Source organism: Peromyscus californicus, unplaced genomic scaffold (genome assembly GCF_007827085.1).
Source record: "Peromyscus californicus insignis strain IS unplaced genomic scaffold, ASM782708v3 Scaffold_20__1_contigs__length_68692818, whole genome shotgun sequence".
Classification (NCBI taxonomy): Eukaryota; Metazoa; Chordata; class Mammalia; order Rodentia; family Cricetidae; genus Peromyscus; species Peromyscus californicus.
In genome coordinates, this window is record NW_026294503.1 from 247,024 (window position 1) to 261,237 (window position 14,214).

General features: G+C 40.8%; 1 pseudogene; it reads right to left on the reverse strand.

Annotated features, from left to right (window-relative positions):
- Window positions 1-1,986: 1,986 nt before the first annotated feature.
- On the reverse strand, window positions 1,987-2,375 carry LOC128117200 (NADH dehydrogenase [ubiquinone] 1 beta subcomplex subunit 4-like; annotated as a pseudogene).
- Between the last annotated feature and the right edge of the window lie 11,839 nt (window positions 2,376-14,214).

Genomic DNA, 14,214 nt, shown 5'->3' on the forward strand with positions numbered 1-14,214 from the left:
TTTCTGTGTGTTGTGGCACAGGTGTGTCGGTTCACGTAGATCTGTGGAAAGGAGACTCACAGGCATCTTAAGAATAATTCTAGCCTTTCATGGCTGCAGGGGGGTCCAGCCTCAGAGGACTGAAGCACTTTCCCTTTGCCCAGGGCATTTTTATTTCTAATAAAAATGTTAGTTTCCGTACCTTTAAAGCAACCTGAAAGGAGCTCCCAGAGATAAAATGCCAAGTGCAAATTCCTTGATTTCTCAGGTACCATGGTTTTCTGGGTTTCCTGAACCAAGTTCTGCATAGGCCTTTGATCTTTGGGACTCTTTGACCCTTGACTCTTAGTCAAGAGTCACACAGGGAGATAAGAGAAACAAAAGGTGCTGGTTAAACAACTGATGCGGATTTGTTAGGGCTAGGTACTTCTCTCTGGAGCCAGGCAAGAGGAGCTCAGCAGGGAAGCCTCCACGGTTGTTTGTTTTTTCAATCTTGGTCATTCTGACAGATGATAAGAGTTTATCTGTAAGATAAAATCTGAAAGTTCTGATGTGCATTTCCTTGATGGCTGATAACATTGAACAATTAAGTGTTCAGCCTTTTTTCTTTTAATTCATAATTACCTATAGAAAATTTATGCTGAAAATAAAGGTTGCAAGTTAGAGTGAAAGTTGTTTTATTTCTGGTTCAGTTTTGCCATCTGGGTGCCCTCCTTCAGAACCTCAGCCTAGTTTGTGCATGTTTGCTGTGAGAAAGGAGACAGTACTGCTGTGGGATGGTCTGTATGGCAAATGTGTTGCTGATTAGTCAATAAATAAAACACTGATTGGCCATTGGCTAGGCAGGAAGTATAGGCGGGACAAGGAGGAGAATAAAGCTGGGAAGTGGAAGGCTGAGTCAGAGAGACACTGCCAGCAGCCACCAGGACAAGCAGCATGTGAAGATGCCGGTAAGCCACGAGCCATGTGGCAAGGTATAGATTAATGGAAATGGATTAATTTAAGCTGTAAGAACAGTTAACAAGAAGCCTGCCACGGCCATACAGTTTGTAACCAATATAAGTCTCTGTGTTTACTTGGTTGGGTCTGAGCTGCTGTGGGACTGGCAGGTGAGAGAGATTTGTCCTGACTGTGGGCCAGGCAGGAAAACTCCAGCTACACAGTACATTATCTGACTCCCCATTACTTGTGCCCTTAAATTTTCTTCTATTCCTCTTACAGGCAGAATTATTTTTCTGTAAATCCTTGCTCAGTTTTAGCTTGTTGTTATTTTCTCTTTCTACAGTATCCATTCCCCATCTGCTAAGATATTATAATACCATAAGTTAATACTTTCCATACTTTTTCGATATTTCAGGAGTTACTCCAGGTGAGCTATTTCAAAGTACCAATCCTTCCTTCATTATCTTTTATTTGACTTAATTGGGGGCAGTGTAAGGAGTCTGTCCTTATTACATCATCAGCCTGAGAGTCGTCCCAGCCTAAAAAGCAGAGTGCCCTCCCACACGCTCTCTCTTATATTCTCTCTGTACTTCCTTTCTGCATGGTTCCCTCCCTCCCTCCCTCTCTCTCTCTCTCTCTCTCTCTCTCTCTCTCTCTCTCTCTCTCTCTCTCTCTCTCTCTCTCCTTCCTCTTAATAAAGCTCTAAAAAGGTAACCATGGCTTGTGATTCTTCCGCCACTGAGGCCAGCCACGATTGCTGCTTCAACCCTTTAGGCAAGGTACTGAATTCTGAACATGGGCCCTCATATATGTCAGAAAAGTACTTTTCCACTGAAATATTTTTCCAAACCTCTTTCTACTTTTTATTTTGAGACAAGATCTTACTAAGTTGTTCAGATGGTTCTTTAACTTGTTCCACCACCCAAATTAGCCTTCCTGTGGTCTTGTCAAAGCCTCAAGCTGAGGTCACAGGCTTAACCACCAGGATCAGCCCTTCTCTAACTTTTTTTTTTGGTCATTAACAGAAGATTTATTTATGTAAGAATAGAGTCATCCTTGCCAAACTTAACAGGGCATCTTTAAAGTTCGGTTCAATTTTCCTTCCTGGATAAGTCTTTCCTTTCTGTCCCTGTCTGTTTTGAAAATATAATACCAGATGATGAGGGGCCCAAATGCCGCCACAGCCGCTAAAAGTGAGTTCTTTGGAGTGGGTCTGAAACTAAGATAAACATTTGTTGATTTTGCATAGGTCCAATGAATCAAGGCAGGGTCATCGATGTGCAATGTGAGTTTGGGGTCGTTGTACTGAAGCAGATATTTCCGTTTAAGCCGGGCCCTTATGCTCAAGCGCTTGACCTGTGCCTTTCGGGTCTCCGGAGACACATCATACTTGGATGGTTGAGGGTACTGGGGAGAGTGGCCAGGGGCGAAGGCTTATACTTGGAACCCGACATCTTGGCGACCTCTAATTTTTTTTTAACTCTATAATGGTGCAGTGCAAATACTTGATCATTCTTTGTTTAATCATAAATTGTTTCATATTTTAAAGTTGTTATGAAATAAAGAGAACTTTACTTTCATTTTACTGTTTAAAAAATCAAGTCAAAGGACTGAGAGATGGTGCAGTAAGAGGCACTTTCTACTCTTCCTGAGGATCCAAGTTCAGTTCCTAGCACCCACACTAGACAGTTCACAACCTCCTGTAATTTAAGCTCCAGAGGAGTCTAAGTCCCCTTCTGGCCTCCACCAACATTTGCCCTTACGTGCTCATACTCACACACAGACAAGTACACATAACACATCATTTAAAAGCCGGGCGGTGGTGGCGCACGCCTTTAATCCCAGCACTCGGGAGGCAGAGCCAGGCGGATCTCTGTGAGTTCGAGGCCAGCCTGGTCTCCAAAGCGAGTTCCAGGAAAGGCGCAAAGCTACACAGAGAAACCCTGTCTCAAAAAACCAAAAAAAAAAAAAAAAAAAAAAAAAAATTAAATATTTTAAAAAGATAAAGTCAAATAAAATAGTAGAATATTTTAAATACTTCATTATCAGTAATATAATATGTACTTGGAAAAAATAATGACAGTTCAATTCAATCACATCTGAGGCTAAGATATGTTATACCTTTGCCTGTCTATTGATCAATGGGGGAAGGTGAAAAGTTGCACACTTATATCATCAATAATAGCTCTCTGTGTTGTAGATAAAAAAGACAGGTCAACTTTTCTTGATGTTTCCGTGTATTAAATATTATCAGAATAAAATATTATTTAATGTAAAACTCAAATATTTAAGATACTAACCTTACCTATCATTATTCATATTAATTAAACTTGCTAGCCAATCAAAATTAGAGATTGAAAGAATGGATTTTATTATAATGTTTTAGCTATATATTCTACATAAGAGATTTACATATATATCCCTAAATTTAGCTAGCCAGAAAGCAAAAAGATGGAAAAGGATATATCATCAAAATAGTACTCAAATGTATAGAATATCAAAATAGCAGCCAAATGAAAAGTAGAGTAGCTGGAACCATATTAAACAAGAACACACAAAAGTTTGTTTCTTGGAAATAAAAGAAATAGTGTGGTGGCATCCATCAAAAAGACATAACACTTATAATAGATGAATTAAATAAAAGTCAAACCCATACAATGAAAAAAATGTTTACAAACCATATCCATAAGATACAAAAATATTTACAACTCCACAGTAAACAATTATTAGTTTGAAAATGACCAAAACATTTTAATAAATATTTCTCCCAAAGGATAAAATGATGCACAAATATCAACACCTCATTATGCATAGCACTTGTCATTATAGATGTGTGAATCAAAACCATCAAAACTCATATAACTAGAATCATAAATAATAAAAACTAGAGAAAACAGCATGTTTATATAGCATTACTATATTACCCAGAAAATGCTCCTTTGGGTGTATACATAAAAACATTTTATATTAACAATGACAACAATCAACTGAGTGTAGAGACAGCCTTTAGAATGTGGAAAATACTAGCTAATCATTGATATGACAAGGGCTTAATATCCAGAATATACAAAGGATTCATTGAAATCAGTAACTGTAACATGAATCTTAAAAGGTCTTATTAATAAAAAACCCAGTGCCAGCTATTGGGGTAAATTCTGAAAGATCAGAGAAGTAGAACAAGCCACTCGCCAACTTTGCAGCTTCCAAGAAGAGAGACTTCCTGTCTACCCAGGTTTATATACCTTGCTGTTCTGCCATCTGATTTGTTCTCTGTCTAGCTACATCGTTTCCTCTTCCTGGCCAGCTCTTTCCCTTCCTGTCTGACAGGCCTCCAGAGCTCTATGGTTGGTACTGGGATTAAAGGCATGTGTCACCATGCTTGGCTCTGTTCCCTACTGTGGCTTTGAACTCACAGAGATCCAGACAGATCTCTGCCTCCGGAATGCTATGATTAAAAGGCATGTGCAGCCAGGTGGTGGTGGCGCATGCCTTTAATCCCAGCACTTGGGAGGCAGAGGCAGGCAGATCTCTGTGAGTTCGAGGCCAGCCTGATCTACAAAGCAAGTTCCAGGAAAGGCACAAAGCTACACAGAGAAACCCTGTCTCGAAAAACAAAAACAACAACAACAACAAAAGGCATGTGCTACCACTGCCTAACCTCTATGTTTAATATAGTGGCTGTTCTGTTCTCTGACCTCCAGATAAGTTTATTGTGGTGTACAATATATCAACCACATTTCCCCTTTCTTTGTTTAAAATAAAAATATTATAACTAATATAAGGAAAAGTATATACAATAAGTATATACAATATATATAGTCAAGAATTACATTAACAATGTCTAGTCCATTAACATTTGACAGATTCAGAGAAAATATTCCATTATCTATCCCATTTTGGTGAGTCCACAATGTACCTAATTCACTTTATATCCTATCTTTTATTACCAACAGGAAAAAAAAACTATCTTATAATGTCTTTCAAACTTATACACTTTACACCTCCTTAGTGAGTTTCTTTTCTGAATTTCTTAATAAGGAAACTTGTTACTACAACTATCTAATCTTCAGCTCCCTCAGAGACCCAAGAAGGAAATAATATTACCTAGTAAAACAGGAATTGCAAACAAGTGACTTCTAATAAATGAGTTATGACAGACAGACAGCTGCCTAGACAGTCACCTGAGGTTTCTCTGCAACATTGGGGCATCATCTTCGGCCTACAGACTTAGCGTGTCTGACAGACTCATTTGTGAAGCAGGATGTATGCAAGGCCTTTTTCTTTTCAAACAAGAACCTTAACTCTAATCTCCTTTGCTTAGCTTCTTTCCTGACCATTAACAATAACAACTTGTAACCAACCATCCTAAACAACGACAATTATCCCAAATCTAAAACCCATCCAAAGACCAAAAACTACCTGCCCCACCTCTTGGGAATGGGGGCATCATTTTCTTAAAATTACTTCTTGCTTTTTGGGGGCAAAGACATCTTTAGGGGATCCTGAAAAGAAAATTTTGGGGTTAATTTCCAAGTCCTGGGAGAGTTAGCAGTATCATTTGTTGTCCAGTCTCTTCATGATGGAAAATGCAGGGCTTGTCTCAAGTCCTTGCTTGAGTAGTCTGTGAATCTGAATCATCTTAGCTAGCCATCTCAAAATTGTCCTGAGTAGTTCATAGTCCAAAGCCGATCTCTGGGTGGTGTTAATCAGCTTAATGGCTTTCTCATAGTCCATGTGGAATCATCATTATGGGATCCCATCATCCTTTTGATTTCAAAATTACTGCAAGACTATTTAAGATTTGTGTTACATTTGGCACCCAACTTGTGGGATCTGAATTTGCCAAAAAGCCACTTACCTGTTGCCTTGTAGTTCCCAACTCAGGCCTGAGCTGCCCTCTGCCGGTTGTGGTGCACTCTGGTAGGATTTGCTGAAGAAGGCAGAGTCAGGAGGATCCCAAGGTTGAGGCCGGCCTGGGAGGCTTGCTGAGGAGAAGTTGTGGCCAGGGCCGGACCCGTCCATAAATGGTGGCAGCGGGACCATGGAGGCAGCAGCTGCTCTCCACGTTGCTGACTGCTTCTCATTGTGTTGATGGCCGCTGCAACGCTGTTACTAGGGATGAAAGGTTTACCGCTGCTTATTCAGAGAACACTTGCCAGGACCATCGTGTTACAAGAAAGCATCGACAAAGGTCAGTTTGGAGAAGTGTGGTGAGGCAAGTGGTGGGGAGAAATTACTGTGAAGATGTTCTCTTCTAGGGAAGAATGTTTGTGGTCCTGAGAGACAAACATTTGTGATTGCTCCAAACCACAGAGGAAAAAAAAAAAAAAAAGAAAAATTTCTGCAGGGAACCATAACTATGCCATTTTTCATTATGCAGAGACTGGACAACAAATGATACCGCTAATTCTCCCTGGACTTGACAATTAACCCCAAATTAAAGAACACAATGCCCACATTCCCAGGAGGTAGGGTGGGTGTTTTGAGTTATTTAATGCGTTATGGATATTGTCATTGTTTATGATGGTTGGTTATAAGTTGTTAATTGTTAATGGTCAAAAAAATAGCTAAACAAAGGAGATTAGATACAGGGTTCTTGTTTAAAAAAAGAAGATATAGAAAGGAGTAGATTTTTAATCTACTCAGAAAAGAAAAAAGAGAGAATATGGATATAATAAGATTAAAAAGGTAGATTATTGAATCTACTTTTAAAAAGGAACTTGTTTTAAATAGGATAAGTAATGAATTTTTTTGTCTGAATTTGTCAAATGTTAATGGACTACACATTATTAATGTAATTCTTGACTGTATATACTTATTGTATATACTTTTTCTTATATTAGTTATAATATATATATATATATTTTTTTTTTTGGTTTTTTGAGTCAGGGTTTCTCTGTGTAGCTTTGCGCCTTTCCTGGAACTCACTTGGTAGCCCAAGCTGGCCTTGAACTCACAGCAATCCACCTGGCTCTGCCTCCCGAGTGCTGGGATTAAAGGCGTGCGCCACCACCACCCAGCAATATTTTTATTTTAAACAAAGAAAGGGGAAATGTCACTGATATATTGTGCACCACAATAAACTTATATGGGGGTCAGAGAACAAAACAGCCACTATATTAAGCATAGAGGTTAGGCAGTGGTAGCACATGCCTTTAATCCTAGCATTCCAGAGGCAGAAATCCATTTCGGTGAGTTCAAGGACACACTGGAAACAGCCAGGCATAGTAACACACATCTTTAATCCCAGCACTTGAGATCTCATGTCTTGCTTGAGAAAGACACATGCCTTTAATCCCAGGAAGTGACGGCAGGAAGCAGAAAGGTATATAAGGCATAAGGACTAGGAACTAGAGGCCTTTTAAGCTTTTATCTTTTAGCAGCAGTTCAGTTGAGATCCATTCAGGTGAGGACTCAGAGGCTTCCAGTTTGAGGAAACAGGATAGGCTGAGAGTTGGTGAGGTGAGGTTAGCTGTGGCTTGTTTTGCTTCTCTGATCTTTCAGAATTTACCCCAATAGCTGGCACCGGGTTTTTTTTATTTAATAAGACTGTTTAAGATTTGTGTTACAAGTAACAACAACAAAACTTTAATAAATATTATATATATTTTCATAGCTAGCTCTTAGGAGAAGACTTACAAATAGCCAGCACGTATATTTTTAAATGCTGAACACCTGGATGTGTGTTTTTCTTGTCAAAAAATTTTTTTAACTACTTTGCGAAGTATCATCTATCCTTAAATAATGGGCTATCAAGCTATAAATGAAAGTGGAAAACAGGAATTGCATTGAGTGGAATATAAGAGTAAATCATGATGGGTGGCGGTGGTGCACGCCTTTAATTCTAGCACTCAGGAGGGAGAGCCAGGCGGATCTCTGTGAGTTTGAGGCTAGCCTGGTCTACAAAGCGAGATCCAGGATAGGCACTAAAACTACACAGAGAAACCCTGTCTCAAACAACCAAAAAAAAAAACCTTCATTAATTCCTCTCAATCATTTTTTTCAGCAGGTTTGCCTACCACCACAGGCTGCCCTGGGTAAAGACTGGGTAGAAACATCTGAATTCATAGACAAGCATAAAATGTTGTAAATTTGAGAAACTTACCCTCAATTTGACACAATTTGTAGGGCCTTGTTACACATTTTTTAAGCATTCCAAGCCTAGTTTCTTTTATTTTTGAATGAAAAAATAAGGACATGACTGCTCCAAAGTATGGTTGAGAAGGTTTATTTTAGATATGAGGGAGAATACAGTCACAGGCATCTACAAGGATCCAGACTGAACATGGTCAGCATACTAAACAGGACCATTAGATGAGTGGGGAACAAGAGAGAAAAGGCAGGGGGTGGGGGGCACAAGGGAACCAAGATAGGAGCCAAGCCCTCAACCAAAGAATAGATGAAGAAAAGGTAGTATGGTTACACAATGGAGTATTACTCAGCTGTTAAAAAAAATGACATGAAGTTTGCAGACAAATGGATGCAACTAGAAAAAAAACCATCCTAAGTGAGGAAACCCAGACCTAGGAAAATAAATATGAAATGTATTCACTTATAAGTGGATATAACTGTTAAGTAAATGATAATCAAGCTATAATTCATATACCCAGAGGGGTTAGGTAAAGAAGAGGGCTCTGGGAGAATGCATGAATCTCCCTAGGAAGGGGAAATAGAATGGATTTTATGAATGGACTGGGGGTGGGTGAGGATGGTAGTGGGAGGGATCAGGTGGGTGAGAGATGGAGGGAGAGGTAATTGGAACTGGGGGGTATCTGGGAGGCAGTGTGAAAACCTAGTGCAGTGGAGTCTTCCTGGACTCTATGAGGGTGACCCTAGTGAAGACTCCTAGAAATGGAGGATATAAACGGCCAGTCTGAACTGGCCGTTTTTTGTTTTTGTTTTAGTAGTCAGACAAGGCTTCCAGGGGTGAGATTGGGTTGGTTGCATTCAGCTGAGGCTTTGGTTGAGGGGTTCGTTCCATGGAGATCCTCAAACAATGCAGGCTGATTCAAGGACAGAGGGTTGCAGTCTAAAAACCGACAGCAGGATCCCATTTCTAGGATGACTCATTGAGCACCTTCACTCCCATGTTCTAGTCTCTTTGGCATGGGAAGGTATTTTACAGGCTACAGAAAAAGAAACCCTCACCAACCCAGCCACAAAACCCTCAACCTATAGTCTGTCCTGTCTGTAATATGTGCTGCGGAAATGGTGCCACAGAACTTGGTTTAATCGAGGGCCATTCCACAAGAGGGATCTCATGCCCAACACTACCTGGATGGCCAGGAACTGGAGACTGGATAGATTTATGGCAGAACCAAACATGAGTGGCAAAAAGAAAATAAATGAAGTGATTCCTAATGATATTCTGTTATACTCATAGATTGGTGCCTTGTCCAGTCATCATCAGAGAGACTTTCTCTGGCAGCAGATGGGAGTAGGTACAGAGAGCGCAACCAGACACTGTGAGGAGAGTCTAAATTGGAGGTCTCCATTGGATCCCTCCCATTGGAGCTCAGGGAACCATTTGGAAAAGAGGAGAAAAGATTGTAGGAGTCAGAGAGGACAGAGGACACCAGGTGAACATGGTCCACTAAATCAACTAATCAGGGCTCATATGGGCTCACAGAGACTGAAGCAGCAAGCATGGAGCCTGAATGGGTCTGTACCAGGCCAGGCGCTGTGTGTATATGTTATGGCTGTTAGCTTGGTGTTTTTGTGAGACTCCTAACAATGTGAGTGGGTGTATCTCTGACTCTTTTGCCTGCTTTTGGGTCTCTTCCCTCATATTGGGTTACCTTGTCCAGCCTCAGTATGAGGGCATTTACCTTGTCTTGTTGGATCTTGTTTTGCTGTGTTTGGTTGTTGTCTCTTGGAGGTCTGCTTTTGTCTGAAGGGAAATGAAGGAGTGGATCTGGGGGAAAGAGGAGGGAGTTCTGGGAGGAGAGAAGTGAGGGGAGACTGTATTGTAAGAAAGACTATTTTCAAGAGAGAGAGAGAGAGAGAGAGAGGGAGAGAGAGAGAGAGAGAGAGAGAGAGAGAGAGAGAGAGAGAGAGAGAGAGAGAGAGAGAGAGAGAGAGAGAGAGAAGAGCCATGGACCAAGCAAGCCAAGTGAAATGGGTGCAGCTAGCTCACAGTCAGTTAATTGGACTGTTGAAGCAGGAAGGCACCGAAGTTAAGATAGGGCAAGACAGCTAAAGATTTTAAATAAAAAAGGAAATCTTCCCAATAGAGAAGAGGGAAGGAAAGGAAATTTCCTGTTAGAGAAGAGAGAAAATTTTAATCAAGAAAAAAGGATTTTCCCAGTAAAAAGGGGAAAAATTTTGAAACTAGGCCTAAAGATTTTTAGGGCCCTGTAGAGGAAGGATGAAGGAAAGAGAAAAGCCTCTTCCCAGTGGTAATGGAGGAAGAAAAGTCTCTTTCCAATATAAAATTTTCAGGATAGCTAAAACTCTGAGCTCTTTCTGCCTGCCAGCACAGAGCAGCAACATCTGAATTACAAAGAGTCAGTAGAAGTTTTGTTGTCTGTTTAATGTTTTTTATTTTTCCCTCAGAGTGGGAATAATTCAATATTTAGGATCCCTTCATGGGAAATGTTTTTCTGTTTTTTTTTTTTTCCCTTAATGATGGGAATAACTCATTATTAGGTAGTCCCTTCATGGGAGTAAGAGAAAGTTTAAACGTGAGTGCGCCTGTGTGGGGCACACGCTCAGCACGGTGGTGAAGGCATGTAGCCTGGAGCAGCAGGCGGGCAGGTACACACAGGCGGGAGGCATAGCCTCGAGGCCAATGAGGGGAACAGACTCGCGGGCGGGCAAGTGAGCAGAGGCCAGGAGAGGGACTAGTGCTAAAAATTTAAACGGGCCCAACTTCTGGTGAAAAATGGTTTCGGTCAGGACATTGAATGCTAAGTCAATGCTGTGTGAATAAAGGATTTTTTTGTTCTTTTGATTGTCTTAATAAATGTTTGGATAAATATTTGGGTTTTCATGGTAGATAAACTAAAGGAACAGGATTCATAATTTTGAACTATATATTAGGTGTGCTCTTGTCTGTTGATCATTACTGAAAATTTGGCTCTGCAATTTAAGTTGCTTTCTAGAAATTCTTGGTTTAATTCTATAGAAATATAACACCTGAAATGGATTGGGTTATTAGCTTATTAAATAATGTTGCTAAGATAAACCCATAAATAATAATCTCTTACTGATAAAGAGGTTACAAAATTATTTTTCCAGTAAATAAAATATAGGAAAATTGTTTGGTCCACATTGTTAATAATTGGCTATTTGTGCTAATGTGTTACTTGGAATGTATAAAAAAGGATCCTCTTTTTAAGATTTTATAAAAAATACTCGAGTATTGCCTAAAGTTACCTTTTCAAATCCTATAGATAGTATTTAATGCTTTTATAATTGGCATATGTAAAAAGGACCATGGAAACAGAAGCTGGTGATAGAATTGCTCAATTATTATTGCTTTCCTATTTACATGCAAAATGGCGCCTATATGTAGAACTAGAGGTTTTGAAAGTATAGGAGAAAAGGTGTTTTGACAAACAGTTATCAATGATAAACAGCCTAAATTAAAAACAAAATTATATGGGATTGAGATTGGAAGATTATTGGATTCTGGTGCTAGATATATCTATAATTTCACAAGAATCCTGAGATCCCAATTGGCCCCTTAATAATTCTACCTCTAACCTATAAGGTATCGGCAGCTCAGACGCCATTACAGAGCAGGCTACTTTTAAATTGGAAGGATGAGGAAGGTCATGCAGGAACTTTTCAACCCTTTGTGCTACCTGACATTCCAGTGAACTTGTGGGGATGGGATGTGTTAGATGGTATGGGAGCAGTGCTTACTACACAGCCTGTACTACAGATGCTACTGGTATTTCTTGTAATCCTCAAGGACAGGCTATAGTGGAATGCTGCCATTGTACCTTAAAAACATATATTGCTAAAGTAAAAAGGGGGGAGCTAGGGGCTCATCTCTCCTCTCCACATTCTATTCTTTCCCTTGTTTTATATATTTTAAATTTTTTATCAGTGGATTCTGCTGGAGTATCCACTGCAGATAAGCACTGGAGGGCTCCTGTTGCAAATCATCCTCTGGTGCGATAGAAGGATCTTTCTACTGGCACTTGGAGGGGACCCGATCCGGTGTTGATGTGGGCCCGGGGATCTGTTTGTGTCTTTCCGCAGGACAATGAGGTTCCTCTTTGGGTTCCTGAGAGCTGTGTGTGCCATGTGGCTGCTGCTGAATCCCAACATGGCAGAGACCTATTGGGCCTTCATGAAGAACTCTCCACTTCTGATGCCAACGGGGATTGAGAGCCCAGTATGGCCAGCCTTGGCAAGCATTAATGTAAGCCTAGGAACTGTAGCCATATGGTTGGATTCTCCAGAAGGTAATGTATGGTAACTGCTCTTTCAAGCATGTTTAAGAACGTGTCACCCAGACACCTTGGAGTTTAAGGACAACCATGAAGGTCACTGACCTCTATTTGTTAACAGTAACATGCCAGCTAAGCCTTTTCACATTTTGCAACCCTCTTCAAGCTGGTGTAGTACCCTACTTTTCATGAGTGGCTTTGTGCAACATCTATTGGCCTCCTGAAATTCATCTAGCCTCTTTTGAAGATACCTTAAAATTTATGAGTCTGAATGTAGCCATTATTGAGACCATTAGTTCTGCTCCTTGTGTGCTGTTTGTTTTTCCTTTATGGTTCTTAGTTGTTCTTTTGCAGAGCTGCTAGCTTAAGTCATGCTGGGATCAAGAAAAGTGGGCCTTGGAGGTTCGTGTTCCTGGAGTCGTGTCCATGCCAGTGGATGCCCACACGCTCCAGAAGAGAATCTGACATCCCTGTTGCCGTTGTTGTTGTCATAGCTGTGGTGGCCACTGCTGCTATTGTTTCTGGGATTGCTATTTCATAATTGATTACTACAGCTAGCACAATGGAGACCCTGGCAGCAAAAGTAGCTATCACAGTTAGTTAATCTTTCATTCTATTGGGCATAATAAATTTAATTCAACAGTTATATACATTTGAATTGGCTTTGTAAGTTGTAAAATTTAAAACTCAAGTTCCATTTGCTTTTGGGATACCATCTTACGAGGACTTCAATTTGCATAAGGCTCAAAGGAAGGGAATAGCTCAATTGCCTTTAGCCAAATGGCTTATGGGTGGGTTAGGACTTCTGTTGGTCTTTTCTGTGTCGCACAGATTGCAAGCCCAGCGCCACTTTGAGATCTTTGGCAACAGTTTACAGCTCACGTGGTTGAGCCTGTATGATAATGAGTATTAAGAGACGGGTAATTCTTGGGGGGCGCTCACCAACCTAAGACAGAGCACTTGTGTGCCTTGGCAGGTGTCTCCATGACAGGTAAGGTGACCTGCTGGCATCCCATGCAACCTAAGTCAGAAGCTCATTTTTTAGTAAAAAGGGGGGACCTATAGGGCCCTGGTCTCCTCCCATATTGAGTAAAGCCGTTGACTGCTTGCCGATCTTGACCAGATGTTCTCCCTATGCTAATTCCCTGCCGGTATCCACCCTTCTGAATGCTTAAGGGAAGTTCCTTGTTTGTGTATCCTGCATATTGGGTGTTAACAGCTTAGATGCAAGAATGTAGAACATTCAATAGCTAACTTCTGCCTTATGCTGTAAGCCTGTATTTAAGGTTTCCTCCCTCTTTCAATAAATGGCATTCGGCATTCAGCCATGACGAATGACTTATTGTCTCTTGTCCCTTATTTTTTAATCCACAGCCCCTTGCTGTGACATGGTGAACGGGTAACAGCCAAGAGACCTGGAGACCACATGGCCCAAATGGCTGAGCTTATATAGGGATCAGAGGCTGGGGCTAGGGAAGCCAACCCCTTGGGCTGGAGTGTTTAGGGTAGGGGGCAGGGGGAGAAGTGCTGGGAGGAGCCATAGGTAGTAAGTGAGACTTGTCCTGAGTTTCTTTCAAATTTAACAAGAACTGACCAAAATTTGGAGGAAGGGCTAAGAAGAAAAATACTAAACCAATAAGGAAAAAGCCATGAAAATAAAAATAGACACATGCGTAGAGGGCAAATCAAGTGAAAAATATGTTTACTCCAAGAAATGCAGATCTTAACATGAAACTTTTTTCAACTAGATTCACAAAGGCTACTTTCAATGAAAATGGCTCAGTGCAGGCAGGGATGAAATGAAAAAGCTTTCCTTGTGGTGGTGGTGGTGGCAGCGGCGGCAGTGGCAGCGGTGGCAGCAGCGGCGGCGGCAGCACTCTGGAGGCAGAGG